Genomic DNA, 6,524 nt, shown 5'->3' with positions numbered 1-6,524 from the left:
CTCTTAACTACTTAACAACCAACTATTTTGATGAAGTCTCATTAACGGCCCTGTGTCTAACTTGTGCACATTCAAAGTTAGAGGGTATAAATGTGAAATGAGGCCAAGTTAAAGGGAATATTTATGTATTATGCCTTCGAAATATTATCAAATCTCTTTCAAATGGATGCAGTGACAACTGATAGAAGTAGAGCAAGTTTCACTACGTGGAATACCAGAGGATAATTTGAATATTTCTTTGTCTGAACTAATCTTATGGAAAGATCCCAAAGCACATTTGTATTTTGAACTTGTAACCTTCCAAGTCAGAAATAACTAGAAGTTGTAAACAAAACACACAACACTTTATTGAAAGATAAAAACAACTGTTTTACACTGAAACAAATCAAATACAACAGAATAGTGAAAGAAGCAAACAGGCTTACAATTGAAAAAGAAAACACTCCAAATGATCAGAAACTCGAAAAAAACAACAACTCCAGGGAGTACATACTCCATTTATTTAACATATTACAAATCACAAAAGGCAAACATGTTTTCTTTATTGGAACAATTTTATCAGGTGACTGGACCACAGAAAACATGAAATGCCGCAACATCATACACATGACCCCAGATCGAAATCCCGATGCTCTACTGCAGAATGGAGGAAAATTGGTTTAAGAACAACAGGGAAACAAAGAGAGGAAAAGTGTTGCAGATAAAAAGAAGAGCAGAGTACATTCAGAATGTAAGGAAAAGAAATAGTGTTCTACAAATTGTTATGTATAATAGAAGAATGAAATTATTACAAAAGATATAGTTTTACGGCTACTAAATGAGACATGTATAGAGATAGATGGAGTCACGGGAAATGTATGCCAAATGGAAACAAAAATGTATATCCATACTATAATACAAATGAATTTGACTAACCTTTCAACTTTACTGTGTGGCCTTGGATTCAGATTCAGGAGGGAATATGCTGAGCTTGAATATTATTTTTTGAGATTTCTTGAGTTTCAGTATATCTTTTGCAGATTCGACTGCTTTGATTGTGTTCTCCAACTTCATCTCGCGAAAATTAGGTATATTAGCCAGCTCAACTGGTACAGCGTCGAGCTTATCACAAGAGACAAGAACGAGGTTCCTAAGGATGGGGTAGTTAAGATTCGACGCCTCCCAAGTTTCTAATTCTGCCCTCTCGATCCACAATACTCAGAGTTTGCTAAAACCTCCTACCTCCGGCTTCCAAGTATCACCCATGAATGCATTTTCTTTCAACTTTAGAACCTCAAGGGACTCCAATTGTGCTAATTTTTCTGCCTCACTCCATGCAAACCTTGTGTTTGCCAAAGTTAACTTTTTTACTGTACGTACAAGTCTGAAGAATGCTGCAGGAAGTTGAACTGTTTTATTCATGTAAAGAACATCATTCAACAGTTTCAAATGTTCCAGGCACTTTAGCTCTTCAAGATTGCTGATTCCACCCCTGGATTCAAGAAAAGCCGCCATTTGCCCTCGAATGCTCAATTTTTTTTAGATGACACGCCTTTGCCAGCACATCTTTCTTGCAACTTTCTGGTGCAACCATAGAAAGAGTTTGTAGAGAAGAAGGTTTACCTGTTGTGACAGTCGGGGATGGCAATTTTGAAGGTATGCTAGTGTGCAGATGCCTCAACTGTAACATGTTCCATATGTCTGCTTTTACGTCAAGAGTGGGCTCTGAGGTACTTGTATTAAGTATAAGAGTTTGTAAATTCCAGAATTTACCAAAGGTCGGAGGGAGGGCCTTAAAGTCACCTGAGATAGCAATATACCTCAAATGAAATAAATTGTTAAAGTCTTTGGAGAAAAGAAATTTGAGAGATTCAACATCCAAGACTCTCATAAGTGGAAATGCTTTGTGAATGAGTTTAATGTCATTAGGAGACAAGTCAATTTGTTTTTGTTTTGAGGAAAAACAATAGAAAGATCTGACATGTTCTGCAGAAGGTTTTGTGGAGAGAAAGTCATTCAGAGTAGATGGTTGAATACACAATCGACGGCAAGTATCTGAGTCCTGTATAGAAGGAACAGTGTTATCAACTGTTGTACATATTTCTTGAAAAAGCCATTTGTTAGCAGCCTTTGTTCTGCAAAACTCATGTAACATGTCATGAAGACGACATGTCTTTATTTGACCATCAGACCTCTTCTGCAACAGTATCACTAAATTCCTATGAACAAGATCATTCAAATGACGCTCTGCTATCTCCTCAAGAGTGGATGACTGCTGGGGCTTTATTAACCCTTCCGCAATCCACAGGCGAACCAATTTCCAAGCAGGGATATCAAAGCCCCGAGGAAAGATACCAGAATATAAAAAGCACGTCTGCAATTCTTGAGACAAACGATCGTAACTCATCTCTACAAATACACCACAATCTTTATTCACGCTAAAAGCATGTTGTGTCACATTTCTCTCAACTACTTTCCATTCAGTTGTATTCGAACGACCTGCTAATGCTCCTGCAATTACCACTACAACAAGTGGTACTCCATCACAGCTTTTTGCGATACTTTCTCCAAGGCCTACTAATTCATCAGGACAATTACCCTTGTCAAAAACTCTCTTTACCAACAACTCAAAACTTTCTTCTTCAGTCAAGAATTTCAGATTATGAGGATCTGGATTGGCATGAGCAGCTAGATATCCGTCACGCGTGGTCATCATGATTCGATGCCCCTTTTTGTTTTCTGGGAAAACTTTCTTTACATGATCAATGACATTTGCTTCCCACACATCATCTAAAACAATGAAACATCTTCCTCCTTTACTCATAAAACCACTTATTACCTTAGCTAATCTGTCCTCATCCTCATTGAGATACTCATCTATGCTGTTTTTGAAATGTTTGAGAATCCTAAGATAAATATCCTTTATTTTGTATTCCTGACCGACATAAACCCAAAGGATGCTGAAAAATTCAAATGAAAGTGTAGAATCATTGTAGATTTTTCTTGCCAGTGTAGTTTTTCCAAGTCCGGGCATACCCACCACTGGGATAATAGCCAGACTTTCTGCCGGTCCTTCAACAAGTCGCTTGATCACTTTCTTAGCTTCGTCATCAAACCCAACCACTTCATCATCATCCAAAGAAGGACCCTTTTTAACATAATAATCAAATGTATTGCATTAGAAAACAGAGCGGATAATATTGTTAATTTTTGCAATTGTAACTTCATGCAATGCCATGATAAGATAAAACGGATCCTCCCAAACATGACAATCAGCAATGGAAACTAAATGACTGCAATGTCAAGTGGCATGAAGAGTAGCCTATCTTTTGTAGTGTGTGAGAACTAAACATAACTGAAAAGAAAGTCATTCTGAGCTCTCAAAATGCTTGGAAAATTGTAGAAAACGAGAATATGCATAATACATAAATATGTCATCGACTCACATTTATGCCTTCCAACTTTGAGTGTGCAAAGTAGATAGTTAAACTTGTATAAAGTTGAATAAATAGACACACGCATCTTACGTGACATCCTACCTCAAAATTTTGAGTATAGGCTAGCTTCTTCAAAAAGAATATGATGTTCCCTATGAATCTTAAGACAATTGATGTAAAGTGTTAAAGGTTAATGTATACGATGAATCATAGTGTTGACACATGTGATTTGGGCACTTGAATACTAAAGCACTCAAAACAATGGAAGAAAAAAACATTGTACGTGATATTCCTTCAATCAACCATCCCAATCACCAATCAGTTGTGTAAAGCTTATCTTCTTGAAACACATGCAACGAATGAATTTTCGAAGGAGGTCATATCGAGAGAAATCAAGCCACTTCAGTTTGTTCATACTGATGTGTGTGATCCAATCAAACGACCTTCTTTTAATTTTTTTAAAAAAAATAGATACTTCTTGCTCTTTATTGATGATTTCAATAGAAAAAATTGGGTGAATTTCTTGGAGCAAAAATTAGAAGCTTTTTTTACATTTAAAATTTATTAAGCACTTGTATAAAAAGAGAGCAAATATGGAAGTAAAGCGTTAAGGTTTGATAGAGGAGGCGAATTCAGGTCAAATGAATTTAATGACTTTTGTCGGTTTCCCTCTAAGAATATTTTACTCATCACAACAAGATAGAATTGCAAAGAGGAAGAACTATACAATTTTTAACATTGGCTAGATGTATGTTGAAAGCTAAAATAATACCAAGGAACTTTTTTGGAAGCATAGTTTATGTTCATGTGCCACAACAAGGAAGAGCTAAACTTAACGATCGATATGTCAAGCTAGCCTATGTTTGTTGAATATGACTCGAGTTCAAAAGGTTACAAGTTATACAAAAACGTGATGTTTCAATCATGATGTTGAATTTGATGAAGAAACGATATGAAATTGGGAGGCTCAAGAAGAAAAACATATGATTTCTTTCATTCTTTAGAGATGACGAAGAATTAGGATCATGAAATCGAGATGTTTAAAAATTAAAAACTTAGATATTTAAATCTAATTAGATTAGATTAACACAATATTTAAAAATTGTATGAAAAATACTACAAATTGCAATTCTTCTTATATCAATATGATTTTTAAAAAAATACATTCAAAATATTGATTCAAATATATATATAGTTTATATCACAAAAAAAAGTGTCACATAAATTGAAGAAATCAAGTAAGAAATGAATAAAATTTGATCCATTTTTTTGTGATGCATGTAGTTACAAATCGAAAGATTTTATCATGGGTGAGGTACAACAATTACTAGTTTCCTGAAATCTTTTTAATTAAAATTATAATCAAATAAAAAAATTATTTTTAATGTTATTTTTATCATTACTATATAAGGTACTAATAGTCGAATCTAAATTATCAAAATATAATTAATAAAACTTGTTTAGTAAAATAAATCTTTAATACAAACATATTTAAATTTATATTAAAAAAATTAGTGAAACACCGAGAATTGTTGTTAAATTCCACAAATATTTATGGTTTATATACATTAAAAATGAAAAAAAAAAACACAAATGTTACGATTATTATTAGGCTGAACCCATTGACATACACTAAAAGTTGACATCATTTTTTACTTAGACATTTAAGACTACTATATAAACACCTGTAGCTATACACGTAAAGGTGACATCATTTTATTTTTTTCTTTGTGAGAATGTTATATGGCAAATTTTCTCATGAAAAAACTTTCCCCAAATTTTCAAACGTTGGATTTTTTTTCTATTTTCTATTATTAAAAAATATGACTACTACTATGTAATATTATTATTAAATAATAATATTTCTTTTAATTTGTTAAACAAATAAAATAAAAAATATATTTAGCAGACCAAATAAAAACAAAACTAAGAGAGTACAAAATTGGTTTTAAAATAGAGAAAAAACAGAAAATGTGAAAAAAAAAAGAAAGGAGGGAAGTGAAGAGAAACTGAGTTGACTGGTGGATCTCACAAACACAACTAGTAGTTGACTAGTTGTGCCTCACACTAATTTAGGATTGCGTGTTTAATTGTTCAATTTTTGAATAATTTAATATCAGTTAGAAATCAAATTAAGACATATTTATGTATTTGCCTTTAAAATATAATCATGAACTCACATATGTAAGCTTTACGTCTTGCGAAATAAAATTTCTGTATTTAAAAACTATATAAAAAAAAAATACTATGAATCCATAATTACTCTTCTGTTTCAATTGTTTTTGGGGATTTTAGCATACCTGGGTTACTTCGTGAACTTTTTTAGGGACGTCAAGAATTGGCTTAGGCTTGAAAGAGTCTTTGTTATCTTCGCGAAGTTTCTTCACCTTCTCATGGATGTCTTTAATTTCAGCTGCAAGATCCCTAACTACTGCCATATGACCGACATCGAAGAATCTTCCAACTTTATTCTTATCTCGATGCAGCTTAGATTGAATCAGAAATTTATCAATTACATCTTCAGATTTATGTACCATTTTTTGAATTTCCTTCACCAATTGATCCCATAAACTGCTCTCGCTGTGGAATTTAGCAGCATCGTCAAGGAATGCTTTCAGGCGTTGCACTTCTTCCAGTAAATTTTTGAATTCGTCGTCTACGCCTTTTATCAGATCTATATTTTCGCTTAACAGCTGCAATAAATTCTCTACTAGAAAATTCACTACAGCATCCGCCATTGGATCGATGTTACAAAATTGGATTACAAATGAGATAAGAGAAGAGAAGAAGAGGCTCACTAATTCATCGAAGATAGTTGCAGTATATATGAACAGAGGTAAAATGAAAAATTAAGTTGACTTGATTTTTGAATTTTTTTAAGTCAAGTCTTTCTTAATTCTAATTTTAAATGCACCAGCTAGGTAACAATAATTTAACAAATATAATATAATAATGCTAGTTGTTTGCCCATAATTTTCATAAATATTTTTGCAAGTGGACACCATTAATTTGTCTCTGGCAATTCGACATTTAAAAGATAGTTTCTTGGCAATTTGGATATATTTTTTTTTTTAGTTCTTATGGAAAAATTGTCTAAGCTATATATTA

The 6,524-nt window shown here is 33.0% G+C and overlaps 1 pseudogene; it reads right to left on the bottom strand.

The window, feature by feature from the left end:
• Nucleotides 1-322: 322 nt before the first annotated feature.
• Nucleotides 323-6,271, bottom strand: LOC125853000 (putative late blight resistance protein homolog R1A-3; annotated as a pseudogene).
• Between the last annotated feature and the right edge of the window lie 253 nt (nt 6,272-6,524).

The sequence above is a fragment of the Solanum stenotomum genome, unplaced genomic scaffold, assembly GCF_019186545.1.
Source record: "Solanum stenotomum isolate F172 unplaced genomic scaffold, ASM1918654v1 scaffold7484, whole genome shotgun sequence".
Classification (NCBI taxonomy): Eukaryota; Viridiplantae; Streptophyta; class Magnoliopsida; order Solanales; family Solanaceae; genus Solanum; species Solanum stenotomum.
This window is presented reverse-complemented; position numbering and strand designations above follow the sequence as displayed.